Raw genomic sequence first — 18,453 nt, forward strand, 5'->3', positions numbered from 1 at the left:
AACAAACAGACAGACCCTCATGCATTCTTCAGGGCCAAATTGGTTTCTTTGTTGTCACTAAGACTTCCCTAATTCCCCCTAACAGATGTTTTTACTCTGCTTCCCAACTCCAGGGCTCTACGGTGTATGTCTCTCACAGTACATTTCACGATCTACTTTGGACCAGAGATAATTGTATAATTACCTTGCCCTGCCTGTACCAAATTACATTCTATTTTGTGTCTGTAGCAGCACTCAAAAAATGTCTTTTATAAAGTAGGCATTTAAGAAATATTTGTTCACTGAATAGATTATTTTTTGTCCTAAATTTATTCTCTTTTCTTAATATGTTCCTGAGAGAAACTTTGTAAAATCAAATGGTATATAATTATAAAAATCCAAGTAAGATCACCCACTGCCTATTTCTATTCGCCCATGATATCCAAATTACCTGATGTCCTATGACAAGATTGATACAGATTGATATCCTCTTAAGGAGGGTTTTGGTTTTTTGGTTGTTTTTGTTTTTGTTTGCATAACTGAAATTGAAAGTGGTAAACATGGAAAAATCATGGGAAAATGCACTGTAACTAGTAACTTTGACTTAATTTTTCCTTCTAGGTCATCCTACTATGGATTAAAGATCAAATAATAGAGTGTGCCTTATCTAACTAGGAAGAAATGCTATCATGCTTCCTGTAAGTTATACACATTTTTTTTTATTTTCCACTACATTCATATGAGAATGGCTGAAATTTAATATACATATATATTTAATATATCTCACCTACACTTGGTTTTGTCAGTATACAAAACCAAGTGCAGGTGAGGTGAAGCACCTGGAATTCTCATTCATTACTAGTGGGAATGCAAAGTGGTACAGCCATATTAAAAACAGTTTGACAGTTCCTTATAAATTAAACATACTTCTAATTCTTCACCAAGTTTATTAGTCCTGAACACTCATTTGAAATATTTCTTAACGGTTTTAATGCATTTCACAAATTTAAGCATAACTATTATTTTCTGTCTTCAATATTTCCTTAACCTGAGTAAATTTCAAAGTCATTCCACCATGTAGGGGAAGGTAACTGATGGCAATATTGTTAGTACATCAAGAAATTGCAGCTGCAGCAGGAGTTTTACACAATTAATGGTTACACAATCAACTATTACATAATGCATTTTATACAGTCAACTCACCTTCACCATTTATGATCCTGTATTTATTGTCTTTTTTTCCCTTATATTCTCCCTAGTTTTTCTTTCCCTTCTGCCCTTTTCTTCTGCTTAGGCCAGCAATTCTCAAATTAAGGTGTCCATCAAAATCATAAGTAGACATTTTCAAAAAGACAGACATGGGCTCCACCGCCCACTCATCTGAACCAGAAATTGTGACATGTGGACCATACATTTGTATGTTTTAGAAACTCCACATATGAGGTTGGAGTGCACCACCACTCCTTGAGAGATTTTGACTTAAAGTTCGTTCAGGAAAGCAAAGTTTAACACTAGTACTATTCAATGCTGTAGATGTCAACGTGGACTCAGTGGAACTACCAGCCTGTTGTGAGCATGACAGGTATATGCTGTACAGTATATGCTTTTAAGTAAACTCGAACATAGCTCAAGAAAGTAAAACTATTGCCAGAATATATGATAAATGAGATAATAGTAACTCTTCCATTTACTACAACTTACCATCTCCTCATATACATATTTATCTACTCCCTAGAATCCATTCCTATCTTTCTTTTTAACTACCCTTTTATCTGTTTAGGACATTATCTGGAACATAGCAGATGACCAGTAATTCTTTCGTTTGTGTTTATATCAATGCATTTATACTTATTTTATACATATTTTATATGTTTTTAACTACTGGAATACAGACCTATATAATTCTTTTTAAGCTTCCCCCAAGGTATGTATGTACAGTTAAAGCTGCAAGTGTAATACTGGCTTGAGCACTCTAAAATGGGTTCTGGAATAAAACCATGTTCCCAACTAACTACGGCCAACGGAAGAGGCAGTGATGCCCAGCACTGGGAAAACATGCTGCCTGTCTTAATAAAGCAGGGGAAAGAAGACAGACTAATACACAAAAGAAGACCACATTATAGGCTGTAATGAGATCAATAGATTAAAAAATGGTATTTAAATCAGAACAGTAAGAGAAACAAAGGGAAAGAAGGATCCCGCGGCTTTATAAGTATATGCTAAGATGAGAGCATCCAGGAAAATTTGAAGTAAAAAGAAAAGTTACATTCCCCAGCCTTGTGCTTAAAGAGAACAGTCTCTAAGGTGTCACTGCGTGGTAGCTTTTACCCACAGCGGTGCTATCTGGCAGTTTTAAAATGTCCACAAATTTTCTGATACATCTCCCATCAAGGGGCAAAGCCTCAGCACCCTATCTGCAGTGTGGACTACACTTGGGGTATTGCTTTTAATGATGAAGAGGAGAAGGTGGAAAAAGCTGGTTGTAATTTCAGAGACAAGGTTATAAAAGGCAGTTTTGTGGCTTCCTTTGTGTGCTCTCTCTTTGAATCACTCATTCCAGGGAGAATTAACCACCATGTCATAAGCAGCACCGTGGAAAAGCCAAAGGATTAGGAACTGAGGCCTTGGGCCAGCAGCCACGTGAGTGGTCCTTCTTGAAAGGGGAGCTCTCACCGTTAAGCCTCCAGATGGTTGTAGTCCATGGCTAACATCTTCTTTTTATTGATATATCATAGTTATACATATTTATTGAGTACATGTAAATATTTTGATGCACGTATACAATGTGTAATGATCAAATCAGGGTAACTGGGATATCCATCACCTCAAACATTTATCTTTTCTTTATGTTGGGAACACTTCAATTCTTTTCTTGTAGCTTTTTGAAATATACAATAAATTATTATTAACTATATTCACTCTACTGTCATATCAAACACTAAAACTCATTCCTTCTATCTAACTATAGTTTTGCACCCATTAACCAACCTCTCCTCATGTCCTCCTTCCCCAACATTTCTCAGCCTCAGGTAACTACCATCCTACTGTGTACCTCCAGGCTGACAACCTGACTACAGTTGCGGCAAGGCCTTAACAGCCACTCCTGAGTTGTATTAAATTGCTAAATTTGGAAGTAATTTGCTATGCAGCAATGAATAACTAATACATATTACTATTATTATTTTGGGGAAAGTTAAAATGTGCATTTACTTTTATTGTGCAGTGTACTAATTTGGGAGACAGCAATGAAGTGTTAATTCAAACAAATTTAGTATTGAAATTTCCTAATCCCCAGAATATCAAAATGGTCCTATTCCTAAAAGCCTTGATACCTAGGAACAAAGAAATCTAGGAATGATAGATATGCAAAAACAGAACACAAATGCTCAAGTAATCCTACTTTCTCCTTACAACTCTCAGAATCCCTTCGAGTGAATAGGCTGCGGATGGATATAAAAGTCCAAGACTTAAAGTCAGGTGTGAAAAGAACTGATGTCTTTTCTTCGGTTGTCAAATTCTGTTCGAATTTTGTCTCCACCGCTAATTCTACGTTGTTCTGGTGAAGAAAGAAAAGCATAAAAATATTTTTTAAAAAAGAAGAAAAAATAGTAAAATGTTTTGAGGCAGAAGAATAATATAGGTCATCTCATCTGACCTCCCACAGAAATCTCTCCCACAGTGTTACTGACATATCATAATGTGGCTTCTATTTTCATAACTCCATTGTTGGAGAAATGACTAATTTATTTTTTTAACAGCATGCTAAAATTTGGAAACTCCAATTGTTAGATTCTTGGTAGATTTTTTTTTTTGAGGGCAAAAAAGTAACTTTATTTATTTTTGCTGAATAGCATTTTATTTTATTTTATGTGTGTGTGTTTTCATGAGTTTTTAAAATTTCAGAATATTACAGGGGCACAAATGTTTTGGTTCCATAAATTGCTTTTGTACCATTTGAGACAAAGTTATAAGTGTGCTCATCCCCCAGATAATGTGCACTGTACCCATTAGGTGTGAATTTACCCATCCCCTCCTCTCCACTCCCTCCTGCTCGTTTTCTGATTTAATCTCCATTTCCCCTTGGACATACTTCTGCAATCTGGACCAAAATAGAACAAATCTAGCATATGAATTGTTCAAATTTTGGAACAGTTAACATGTCATCTTTTAATTTTAGCAGAGATGTGTGAAAAGGACACTTGGAAGTACTTGACATACACAATCCTAAGTGGGAGAACAGAATTAAACCATTATAAATGAGTGTAGACATTTCAATATGCAGTGGAGGACTAAGAGCTGGGAATCAAAATTCATGGCTTTAGACTATACTGTCTTGTCCTTTACTCCTGGTTCTCAGCCCAAATTACATATAAATACCTAACATTAAACTATCTACAGAATGTGTTTCTTCTTCTATTACATACTTTTCCCCAAACCTCTGATGTTATAAGTCAGGCTCATAATGGTAATAAAGTCTGCCAAAAAAATAAGTTCTTAAATCTATAAGCAATTCTACTTAGGCCCTTATGACAAATTATGGGCAACTTATATGCTATACTTGCAGTAAAAACGACTGAATTACCCCTAGTAATATCATCAATAGACATCTTGAGTTAACTCATATAAAGATATTATAAAATTTTTAATAGGATAATTAACCAGTGAGAAATTCTGGAATTAAGCCATCATGTTATTTCATTTGCATACAAACTATTCTAAAGAAAAAGAAGCATCAAAGTCCCATCATCATTCTTTACAAAACCAGAAAAAATAATTCTATGCTTTGTATGGAACCAGAAAAGACCTCATATAGCCAAAGCAATCTTAAGTAAAAAGAACAAACTGGGAGGTATCAGTCTACCAGACTTCAAGCTGTACTACCAGCCTATAGTAACTAAAACAGTATGGTACTGGCACAAGAACAGAGACATTGACCTCTGGAATAGGACTGAGAATCCAGAGATGAAATCATCCACATATGGTAATCTAATCTTTGACAAAGCTGACAAAAATATACACTGGGGAAAAGAATCCCTCTTCAATAAATGGTGCTGGGAAAACTGGATGGCTACATGCAGAAAAATGAAACTGGATCCCCACCTCTCACCTCCCACAAAAATCAATTCAAGATGGATAACAGACTTAAACCTAAGGCATGAAACCTTAAGAATTCTAAAAGAAGACCCTTTTAGAAGGGCCGGAAGGAGACCCGAAGGGTTCGGAAGACCCTTTCAGACATCGGCCTAGGCAAGGAATTCTTGAAGAAGAACCCCAAAGCAATCACTGCAGCAACAAAAATATATAAATGGGATCTGATCAAATTAAAAAGCTTCTGCACTGCCAAGGAAACTATCGTTAGAGCGAATAGACAGCCTACAGAATGAGAGAAAATATTTACTCCCTATGCATCTGATAAAGGGCTGATAACCAGAATCTATCTAGAATTCAAAAAAATCAACAAGAAAAAATCAAACAACCCCATCAACAAATGGGCAAAGGAAATGAACAGAAAATTTTCAAAAGAAGACAGAATAATGGCCAGCAAACATATAAAAAAATGCTCAACATCTCTAATCATTAGAGAAATGCAAATCAAAACCACAATGAGATATCACCTAACCCCAGTGAGATCGGCCTCTACGAAAAAATCCCAAAACAACAAATGCTGGTGAGGGTGTGGAGAGACAGGAACACTCTTACACTGCTGGTGGGACTGAAAAGTAGTGCAACCTCTGTGGAAAAGAATTTGGAGATACCGCAAAGAGCTAAAAATAGAAATACCATTTGATCCAGCAATAGCACTGTTAGGCATCTACCCAAAAGAGCAAAAAACATTCTATAATAAAGACATCTGTGCCCGAATGTTATGGCAGCACAATTCACTATTGTAAGGATATGGAAACAACCCAAGTGCCTGTCAATCTATGAGTGGATTATTAAAATTTGGTATATGCATACAATGGAATATTACTCAATCATAAGAAACGACAGTGATCTACAACCTCTTATACTTTCCTGCATTAAACTTAAGCCCATTATCCAAAGTGAGGCACCACAAGATCAGAAGAATGGGCTCTACTTGTACTCGCCATCAAACTGGTACTAACAGATGAACACTAGGAGGCTCACATGGCAGTAACACTCTCCAGGGATTAGGGGGGATGGGAGGGTAAACCTGCAACTAAAGACACAGGGAGCATTGTAGGGGGGAAGGGCATGCCTCTAACCCTCACTTGGGTGAGGCAAAGACATAAAGTGTAACCTTAATGTTTGTACCCTCATAATACCCTGAAATAAAAAAAAAAAAAGAAAACGAAGCAACCACTCACATGGCGAGCTTGATGAGTACACAAAGAGCAAGTCAGTACTAATTTTAGTGAAACCTAATTTTAATCAAGCAACATCATTTTCATTCATCATTTTTTGGTTCTAATCACTGTCTTCACTTGAATGCCAGACAAAAATGATTTCTAATTTTCGAAGGTTAATATAAAGAGTCATTATACTACATTTATGCCCATTGCTATAAAACAGCAAAGATTCCTCACAATATTTAAATATTAATATTATTCCTGGGACTCTAGCTGGATCTACTTAGGTATTTTTGTGTTTATAAAGCTGTATCATATACACACATACACATAATGACAAAATAATATATGAAGTCAGAGTATATAACACCTTATGTGATGACAAGGAAGTATATAAGACAATGATCAGGCACAGAAACATTAAAAGCAAAGAATGCATACACAAAGAGTGCAATGCGCACCGCCCAAAGGATGGACATATTTGAAACTCGGACTTAGGGGGGAGGGGGGGCAAGGGCAACATACGTAACCTAAACATCTTTACCCCTATAATATGCTGAAATAAAAAAAAAAAAAAGCAAAGAATGATAACCACTAATCAAAAATACAAATCCCTATTTCTCATATCCTGAAGGTTAGAAGTAGTATTTCTAAAACATAAACTCACTCTTGGCCTATATGCAGCCACTAACCAATTTACAGTTTCTTTGATAATAATGTATTTTACATGTGCTTATTCCTTTAAGCCATGAATAATATGTTTAATATTTTAAATTAAAAATCTATACTTTGCGTAGTATCATATTAAAAATGGCTTCCATATGTTACATTGAATTGTGACAGTAAAATAAATTATCTTTTGCTTGGCTGGTCAAAGAATATTTAGGTTTTAGAAAACTTACATACATACAACTCTAGCTGCATCTCCAAATTCAGCACAAGATGTAATAGTAGCTATGCAACCACATATGCACACACACAGAAACACATGTACATTTGTACTGTATTACTGCCCATTTTACAAATCTTCAATTGATAACATGAATTTCTTTCGGCACTGTGAATATCAACCTTTTCCAGGCCCTTGTTATCTGTACCTGTGCAAAACTTCCCTTGGAAGCCCATTTATAGGCTCAGCTCTATTTTAGAAGTAATCCTAGAATTACATAAGAGGTTTTTAAGCTTTTTAATTCTAAAAAGTAATACTTTTGGAATCAGAATCATAACACGTATTTGATACTGAATATTATCCCTGTGATTATTTGTTGAATAAATGAATAAATTATATCAGCAGGTCTACTCTCTCAACTCTTACTTTGGGGAACAACTCTCATAACTGGATTTCTCTTTATGTCATAAATATCATCCCTACTGTTCAAAGGTACTTATAATCAGATCTCAGTCTTGCTCACTATTCTGGAATTGCTATCTCATTAACCTGCTCAATGACATAATTGCTTTGAGTATAAGGCCCTGCCAGTTTTTCTCAACAGCCTATATCCCTAGAACTTGTCTTTAGTTACAAGTTAGCATGAAGGATATTGCCACCGAATAAAATCTGTCTGCATGGCTAACTGCTTGACTTTTCTATTCCTCTCCTTTCTTACATCCATCAGAGCCTGGCTTTGTTTACCTCTCATGACTGAATTCATGAGACAGGCTTGGTGGCTATGGATGATGTTAATGCCTTAAAGCAGATTCTCCTCTCCATACTAGGCTCCAAATCGTAGGTCCTGTCTCTCCAAAATGGCCCTTTTTCTTTGTAATTAGCCCAGCAAAGATCCTGAGATAGTACCTTCATGGTCAGGTCAATCTGTAGAAAAATAGAGGTCTCCTTCATGTTTGGAAATTAAATCAGGTAAATAATTTGGCGAAAGAAGGATATACCAATACTGCAATCCCTACCAAAAAAGAAAATGATAACACAAAATCTAAATGTATCTCTAAAAAGTCAATCTAAAATATTTTAATTTATAAGAAAATCAAGTTTTTCTTATAACTTTGATGCCACCATGAATATTATAAATTGAAGTTCAAATCAAATGCTAAATTATTCCTGAAATATGTTTTAAAATGAGAATTTATGGTTATCCGTAATTTATTTCTGAATTATCTATACCAATTGAGTTCTATTTTGACATTTTGAATTAAGATGAACTAGAGAACCTCTGAGAAAATCACACTGGAGTTGCCACCTACCTAAAATTACTACAAAGAATAGTAATAACCCTCTGGATGCTATAGAATAGTTCAACAAGCACAAGGTATTAATATCTAGGTAAACAATAGAAAAATATTTAATTTGACAATCTTCTGAAATCTCTTTCTAAAATCTTACAGACTTATATATGTACATGCTGAATAATTGCTATTCAATGACTATTTATGGTCATGCCTACCAAGATATAATACAATGTGTATGTATCTTTTCTACCATTTATTTTGCCAGAAACTTCAAACATCACTGAACAAGATATGGTCATAAAAAAACCATAGAACCTTTAATCTATTACCTTATTTTATCCAGTGAAATTAATTTATTGACACTTCTATGATAGAATAAATGATGAATGCAGAGTTTCAGCCTACTTGTCCATTTTTACTTCACAAAATGCATTATTTTAATGCACTTCTAAGGAGAGCAGTCAAAGATAAAGATGATGAAATTTTATAACGGATTTGCTAGGGATAAGCTTTTTCAAGTTATGCCCTGGTATCAGAACTAATTCTCTTTAATCTCTTAAATCCACAGAAATATACAATGAAAATGATGTGATTTTGAGGCACCATATGATCTTAAATCAAAGACAGATACAAAACTTTTAAAAAGATTTTTGGCATCAGCAGATAAAATGAAAAAGGTTTCCAGTTAAACCACCCTTACCAGAATCTACATTTACTTTAGCAACTGAATTTCTACTCAGCAATGTTACTGAGTTAAACAGATTCTGATGGACTTTGCTGGGACCTGATAAAGAGAAAAAAAGTGATTTCAAACCAAATAAGTTTATTACAGCTTAAATCAAGCTGAAGTATCCACACTTTTGGAGCACTTTATTCTCCATTTCTCCTGCTACGATTTGGTTCTGATTTCTCTTCTTTTATATCTTTCTCCTCACATGCATTAAATGGTAAGAGTGTTCCCTAAAAATTTTGCCCTGGGCCTGTGCTTTCTCTCTCCTCATGTGCAACTATAAACTTTCCAAGAAAATATTCTTTATTATATCCAACTTATTATTTCCAAAAAAATATTCTTGATTATATCTAACTTATTTCCTGTCTTTACACACAAGGACTGTGAGGATAGTCTCTATTTCCCTGTATCTCATATTCCAAATCCTTGATGGTGCTATGTAACAAAAGTATATACAATTTTCTACTTATTCTTTAGAAAATTGCATTTTTACTTCATATTAGTACTAAAGCATTGGATCCATTCAAAAGTACATACATTTAAGGGAAATTATTGAAGTTAAACTAATGTTAATATTTAGTCCTATTATTTTTCTCCTTTTGTTATAAGTCCTGAGGATTCAGAACCTTCTCAGATAAAGTTAATTTCTTTTCTGCTCTTCTTTCTCCAATAAAACCACAGAAACTATTAGTGAAGAGGACCAGTTATATGCAAGACTTGGCATAAAGAAGACTCACAAGTTCTTTTTGTCTCCTTTCCCCCAGTTCATATCCTGACCTTCTACATGAGGGGAAGCAGCATTGCATAAGTGTCTGTGTTCTATTTTTATGTATTTATTATTCCGTGATAAGTAGAAAGCAATGTCCTCAGGAGTAGGATCTTCCTGATGTTTTGAGCATTCTGAAATCTCAGTACTAAGCTTATTTTAATTACAAATCACAATAAGCTATACAAGCAAAGACACAATTCTTGCCATTTGCAGTAGTTTATGCTCTATAAAGTTACTGTGAACACTGAATTAGCAAATACTGAACCACTGCTTCTTGGGGAAATACTGTGTTAAGTTTCCACAAGCATCTGGTTGCAACATTTCCATCAATCCATATATAACCTTGTTTTATGTGTGTTTTTGTTAAAATATACCTTATATAATATATATTGTTGATTCATTAACATTAACATTGAATTCACAGCACTACAGCTCATGCCTGAACAAAGCTTGCCTAGCATATGCACTTTTTCTGTAAGACAAATCACAGCCTTCTTGTGCTTAGGAACAGCAGACAGCACTTCAGTGCTACACTTGGGGGCCATTTTAAACAGCAAATTCGCCAACAAAAAGCACAAAAATGTGAAAAACATGGCATTAAATAGATTGCCAAGAAAACACACTGGTTCACAGCATGAGAGCTGAAACAAGAAGGCAGAGCATTATCTTGTTCAATCTCAGCCAGGAATGTGTACACCAGACAACGCAAATTTTTTGCCACTTTGCCATGTCTGTGAATGACCACACAAGTGCCAACAGTATTAATTTTGGAATAATAAACAAATTTTAGCAAGTACTCAAATTTGCAAATATAAAATCTGAAAATATGAGAAATCATTATACGTAATCCAAATGACTGATATGCCCTATTTGGAACACATTTCAAATTGTTGTTTTGAAACCTAAAGAGTATAATTTTTCTCTGATCCCTGAAAACTGTTAATTTGATATATTCCTAACAACACATTCTCTGATTTGAGTCTTCTTCCCCTTCACTGGTCATTGTCTATCTCTGTTAACTGCATGCCAGTAAAATCCACCTTGGCTTTCAGCAATATATAACTCTGCTCCTTTTATTGAATTGTTTGGTTCTTCAAATTTCCAAATTCTCTTTCAAACAGACTCAATTTTTTACCATTTTGAACAAATTTTTCCTTCACCATGCCATGTTTTTAGCTATTATTCATTTTCTTTCTGTTTTATTTTGAAATACTGGAATAAATCACTTACACCTGATGACATGACTTCATTTCCCTATTAGCCCTAATTCTTTAAAAAATCTGGCTATTCCCTCTAACATCCAATTATTACAAAATTGAATTCTTCACTGACACCAAAAACTTCTGTTTTGTCAAACCTGATGGCTTTGCTCTAGATCTCAATTAAACATGAAGCACTTATTGCCAGTTTTTGATACTTTTGACCACTACAGGAATCTTGCTTTTCCTGCTTGTTTGACATTGCTTTATGTTGCTGCTTCTCTCTCTCTGATAATAGTTTCCTTTTTTTCTCCTTTCCCACTATCTGTAGGCATTTATAAAGACCAGGGAGGTTCAGCCATTTGGACCACAACCCACGATAAGGAATGCATTTTATATCACGACTTGGTACATGCACACACACACACACATACACACACACTCAGAAACATGAACATGGCTGAAACATAAATTTTCAAAATAATTCTTCTGCTTATTAACTGAAAAACACTCTGATATTGCTTTTTATTCTATTAAATTATTTTTCTCTTTTTTAAAAATAAGGCTGCTCAGAAAGGCTTCTTTTGTTTTTACACCTCCAAAATGCAGCTCAATGCTTTCTGCTTGATCTACAGAGAGTCTTTAAAGTTGCCAACCACAACATGAAGATTATGAATTTCAGGCATGGAGTTTTTATTAGCATTAAAAATACAGAATTAATTTAAGAATATGTATTCTTAAAAAGACTAAAATATAACCTAGTATCTGTATTAACAAAGTGCTTAAAAAAAAAGTTGGAAAAAAATCAATTAACAATTGATTCATGTGACATATTTTAAGGTAGAGTCAAGAAATTTTAAAAGTGTTGATTTATCTATACATAGGAAGTCATTATCTCTACTTTAAAATTTTTAAAAAATTGAACAAAAATAGTTTGGTGATTCTGCAATACTACTAAAAGATCCCTTTTGTAAGCTTTAAGTAGAAATTCATATGGAATCAATTTATTTAAAATCACATAAACACTGGTAATTTACAATTTTTAGACTAGAGATTTCACAGCCTTTTCTTGAAAGTTATTTCCATTGAGTGCATAACTTTTGAGTTTAATTCGAAAACAAATTCAGAAAACCTGGGCATTTGGGACCCCATTCCTCTCTACCCCAGTGGTGAAGTAAATATTGAAATTGGAAAGGAGTGCCTACAGAGAAAAACAAATGTAAATCTATTAGAAAATCAAACAACAATTGATTGGGCTTATTCATACTGACATTTTCTAGATCTTGCATCCCAAATATTATGCAAAATTCTATTTGCATGACTTTACCGGAAAGAACTGAGTCCTCAATGAGAGCATATCCTGTGATGGCTTTACATTTTGATCACTAATATAGTACATTTATATTTATTTATGTGTTTAATCTTTCCTTGGGGGTAGACATGAAGTTAAATATCACCTAAAAAGTAAGAGGTAAAAAATATAATTTTTCCATTTATCCCATTTTATGGTTTTAACAAAATATGGCTAAGAAAGGTATTTTTATAGTAGCAATATTACAATTGAATCTAGAAAAGAGGTACCAAGTGAATTTTCTACAATAAAAGGAATTCTGTCTTTAAGGAATAATGTATACTTACAAAGATATAAAATAAGCCTTAATAAACAAATTCTAGTCAGATTTACTACTTACTTTTCTGGTTAAATGGATTTCTGTTAGTGTCAAAACTTTTTTTAAAAAATTAAGCCATTTTGGATGAAAATACTTCTAAAATGTCCTAGGCATATATTTCTATAATTTCTTAGGAATGCAGAGAATATATTTGACCTTTTCTGGAAATTTCGGAGACCCTGATGAGGAAACTTCTCACATTGTTTTACTAGAGGCGGGGTCTCAAAGCTCCTGGCTTCTTTGCACTTTTCGCCCATACAGTAAACAGCCCTAGACTACCATTGTTTTTCAGCTTATGCATTTGTTGATTATAGGGATGTCTTTTCTCCTTTTCTCCTCAGCTTCCTCAGGGCTTATGTTTCATCTAATATATATGACTAAAGCTCTCCTGCATTCTTCATAATTTGTGGCCTGAGGTTCTATTTAAATCATGTATCAAAGAAAAGTGAATCATCTCTGAGAGAGGGACAACTGGATGTATCATACTAGAAGTGCAGTACATTGGCTTTTGCTGCAAGAACTTTGGAGTATCTCTTATGTCTGGATGAAGGTCTAATTTTATTTATTCAATAGTTCCTGCCTATATGCTAGAAACTTGAGCTATTACTGTAGTTAAAAAAATATTTTTCACAATTTATCTATAGACGGAGGGGCACAGGGACTCTGGGGAGGCATTGCCAGTGGCATTGGCGGCCAGGTGTAAGATTCCCAACCCTCCTCTTCCCCGCTGTGGCCTTCACCACCCTGGGGTCGCTGGGACTCTCCAGTCTGCATGTGTGAGTTGTAAGCGCCCTGCTCTCTCTCAGTCACCTGCTCCACCTGCCCTACTTCCTTTCGCTGCCATTGCCAGCCAAGGGTTTGGGGTCCGGCTTGCCAGATAACACCCTCCCACCCGACCCTCCAGCCAGCGGGCCTGGACCACGGAGAATGTGAAGCTGGAGTTCTCTTTCCTTCCACAGTGCTAACACACCGCTGAGGAGTGGACCTACCCTATGAGAGGAGAGATACAGGAAATTTTATCTGGGTTGTTCTTAGGCCCATATTCTTCTGCCATGAAAAGCAAGCTACCTGTACTACACAAACATGGACTAATCCATATAACATGCATATGACAAAATATTGAAGCAAACTTTGTTAATCAAACTTTCAACAATTATTTAGATATTTAGTCTTGCAATTGTAGATAATTCAGTTGAAAATATACTTTTTTTCCCCTATGACTAAAGAATTTATTGATGAGAGCTTACAAACTGCAAGAAAAGTTCTTGCGTATGGAAATGCAGGGATCTCCAGAAGCGTCGCCTTTGTTACTGCATACGTTATGGAAACCTTTGGAGTGAAGTACAGAGATGCATTTGCTTATGTTCAAGAAAGAAGATTTTGTATTAATCCTAACGTTGGATTTGTCTATCAAATTCAGGAATATGAAGCCATCTACCTAGCAAAATTAACAATACAGATGATGTCACCACTCCAGACAGAAAGGTTATTATCTGTTCATTCTGGAACCACGGGCACTGAACCACGGGCAGTGGTTCCAGAAAAGAACAAATGAAGAAGATGATCATTTTGGAAACATGCAAAAGTGATGACTGCAAGAATACCTAACTGAAGAGCAAAATTATGGAGTGTGAATTTCCATTTGGGAAGGAGAAAATACTGCAGACGATAATAATGTAAAATGGTAAAAACACAAGTAGTTTCCTTTCAATTACGTGTTGCTTCCGGACATGTTTCTCTGCAACTTGTTGAGCAACATTTTAAGATGTTGGACTTCTGCAAGACATGCAAGAGATGGCACTGATGGTTTTATTCCTTTTTAAAAAAAAAAAAAAAAAAACACTTTACAAGTTTTATTATAAACCAGGAATTTTGGACTTGCAAAGAGGTATTATTGTGATAATGCACTTTTCATACTTTAAATTTATTTGCATAATATAAAGTTATTATATTAGACAAAATGCGAGTTGGGGGGATTTGTTTTATAAAGTTTGGGTAATTTATAACAAGAATTCCTGAGGTTTGCTAAAAATTCTTTTTTTGTTGTTCTATATATTACATTTAAAAAATAATTTTACAGTTCAATTTTATGATGGAGCCTCTTACAGAAACATTAACAAAATGCAGGAATCTTCCATATTTCTTTTTTATAAAAGTATAAGTGAATAGCTTAATTACCATTTTGTTTTTTAAACTTCTTTATCTTAATGATCTTTAAATCATGACACTAGCCAACTATCTCTATTTTAGCATGGTCTAATTAATGCTTTCTTTCCTATTACCTTCCTAATTTGTTTATTCTAGAAAGAAAGAAAACACAAAGTTTTAATCATAAAAGGAACATGTTTTGCTTCATACTACCAAGTACTTAAAAACAAGAATAGTGTTAGATTTTCAAGTGACTTCCTTTTTGCTTTTTTTTTTTTTTTTTTTGGTAAAAGCAAAATGTTCTTTTCAGTGTTACCCAGCTCTTTTTTCTTTCGTCCAAAATTGTTCTGAATAGAACATAATAAACCAGTATAGCACTAATTTGTTTCTAAATGAAGCCCAAAAAAGAAAAATGCCTTGTGTCATTAAAAAAAATAATAATAATCAAATTCTCATGACCTCTAAATTAGTATGTAGAATGGTGAAAAGATCTTAGTATTTTTCTGTAATTTCTTTTTAAACCATAAATTAGTTTAAACTGAAAATATGAGGCTTGAAGAAACTTGAGTAAATTATTTGGAATATGGAACACAGTTACTCCATTTCTTTGTTGTTGTTGTCTTAATAATTCTGTGAGATTGTTCTGGCTCAGACAGAAGTTTTTCTTTGAAGATGCATTTATTGGGGAGAGAGAGTTGTGGGAGACTTTATGTACTCTAAATTAGCATTTTAATCAGTTCTTTACATTCAGTTAATCCAAACTTCCCCCATAATTTTCTTTAGTGCCATCACTCTTTGGCTCTCCATGTTTTTATTTATATGTATAAAAATTGTTCTAAGAAAAACATTTTTGTTATTTTAAGTATAATGTGAGGGAAGAGAAGAGTGTTTTTAACTTTTTATAGTTGATGACTTTAAGGTAGCACAAACAAAACTCCGTATCTCACTTTTCTCAGTCCTGTCTTGAAGTACTTCACTGATGGATATGATTTCTATACATTCCCTTGGTACCAAGAAGAACTATGCAAAGTAACCTATTACACCAAGTTACTTGCTTTGCTTTCTTCCCTATGATAAAATTATACAGTAAAAGCTTTTTTATCGAAAAAATTTATCTATAGACTATTTTTTATTTTGACACTTTAAGTATTTGATAACTTTTTTTAAACTATGTTATATAGAAAAAGTGCATCCCTAGAGATCTTTCCAGTCATGTGGTTTGTCATGACTATAGTAAGGCAATCCTTGACATCTTTGATTTTCTGCTGGTTTACACAGTGTGTAGGGAGCAGTACATTACGAGTAATTCAAATATGTTTTGAGAAAGAGTAATTGTTCTGACAAAATTTGAAAATGTCTTGTGCTTAGTCACTTTGTTTACTCATCTGAATGATTAGCCCGTGAACATTTCTAATAATGAAACCATGACATCTTAAGTAAGCAGTGATGTTAAAATAGACCACTCTTGAAAACTTGAATCCTCACAGATTATTTTTAAAGGATGTGTGCATATGTCACGTTCTTTCTTCCATTTCTTTGACCTCCTTAGCAATTTTGCAGAAGTTAATGTTAACTTTATATTGATGAAAACCTTTCTGATAGCAAGAAAGGATTCTTAATTGAATACTATGATTATCTTGTAGAAAGCATTTTCTTCCTCTATTTCTTGCATTCATAAGTACATGTTTAAATATAGAAATTGTTCCACACAGACCACATAATTTCAGAAAAACAATTATCCAAAAAATGGAAAATATTAGTGACAATATGTCATGCTAAAAGGAATAATTTCTTATTGCTTTATACTTATTTTTTCCTGTAATCAGTATGATTAAAAGCAGAAATGAGCAAAAATACTATACTGTTTTCTATATAAGGACTAGACAATTTTTAATTTTATAATAAATTTACTGTAATGTGTAAATAAACCAAACATGGATCTTTAAAGAAATGCTTTATATTTTTCAAAGACAAAACTATTTACCAAGTGTTGCTGCTGGCATTTTATTCAGAAATTACATATGAAATTAGTGAAAGAGCAAATGAACATTAACCTTAATAGTGCCAAACACAAGGTTTATCCTTTCACATAAAGTTAAACACATTTCCCCCCTCATTATGTCCAGTTTACTAGTAACAATATTAACAACAAAAATGCCAAAAACTATAAATTTAATCACAAAGCTTTTTGTTTGTTTCAAGTACATGGGTGTTACATATCAGTAATCAACCTCTGTATTCCATGACTATGATGTTGTTGTTTCACATTTTACAAAAGACTCTGGAACAGTTTATACTATAAGGGCCATCAGAGAACAAGCTAATATTATCAGAATTTTAAGTGCCTTACTTAGAGGAAAAGATAATGGCTTTATAAAACTCACCACTATTACATGATGATATCTTACAATTTTATGACATCACTCTTCAAAGGAACCCAAAATACATTCAATTACATGATCTCATCTTACTCTAGCATATTTTTCTGGATAGGAAAGATTGAGAATCTCTCCTTCATTTAACCTAGGAAAGAGACAAGGCACAAAGAAACATAATGACTTCAGGGCAACGGGCCATGGCACAATGAAAGCTGGATCTGTCTGTGTTCTAGTGTGGGTTCTGCTGCTTTTATGTAAGTAATTTAAGCTCTGGAAGCCTTATTTTTAAAAGTATGTTTAAAATACCTACATACCTATATTAATATTCTCAAGAAACTTAAGTGAGAACATGAATGTAAATGGCATGTCCTGCCTAGATCAATAAATGAGTTAGTTCTCTGTTTTGTGTTGAATCCTTCTCCCTCTTGATTCTAACTTAGAGGTGGGGTATAGCTTCAGTGTCTGAGGTCTCTCAGTAGCCTTACTTCTCTAGGGCTGAAAATAACTTTCAGTAAGTGCTTGCTGAATATACGGGTGGGTGAATTAATAAACGAGTAGATAGGTAAAAACACTGAGACTAAAATTCAATACTATTTGCTTTCAGGCTTTTTCAATGTTTCTTAGCCTTTTTAAATATAAAAAGTTTACTAAGTAAACTTTAAGAAAAAGCTATACTCTTTCTAATAGTATTACAAAAAACAGTGATAATTAAAATTAGAATATTAAATGATTATTTTACAGAAATTAAAGAGGAATTACCAGTTACTTTTAAGAATCACACACACACCCACACACACAAACACATACACATACAAAGCTAACTGTAGGTCTTGGGAACTGAAAAACCATGGATGTGCAACATGTATGTTATGCAAGAGCGTAATGCAAAGTTTGTGTGGTAAAGCTACTAATTAGAAGCTTAAATTACAGCATATTTGAGGATCAACAGAGATGTTCCCTTTTAAAGGGCAGAATATATTTTGACTTAATGAATCACTGAAAAGTATATTTTAAAAAATATTGTCAAATACAGTATTCATAAGTTCATCTGTTAGACAACAAATGCTAAGTATATTGGCTATTAT

General features: G+C 33.9%; 1 pseudogene; it reads left to right on the forward strand.

Moving 5' to 3' along the window:
* Window positions 1–7,960: 7,960 nt before the first annotated feature.
* LOC105811808 lies at window positions 7,961–14,431 on the forward strand (annotated as a pseudogene).
* The last annotated feature ends 4,022 nt before the right edge of the window (window positions 14,432–18,453 follow it).

Source organism: Propithecus coquereli, unplaced genomic scaffold (assembly GCF_000956105.1).
Source record: "Propithecus coquereli isolate 6110/MARCELLA unplaced genomic scaffold, Pcoq_1.0 Scaffold240, whole genome shotgun sequence".
In the NCBI taxonomy this organism is placed as follows: domain Eukaryota; kingdom Metazoa; phylum Chordata; class Mammalia; order Primates; family Indriidae; genus Propithecus; species Propithecus coquereli.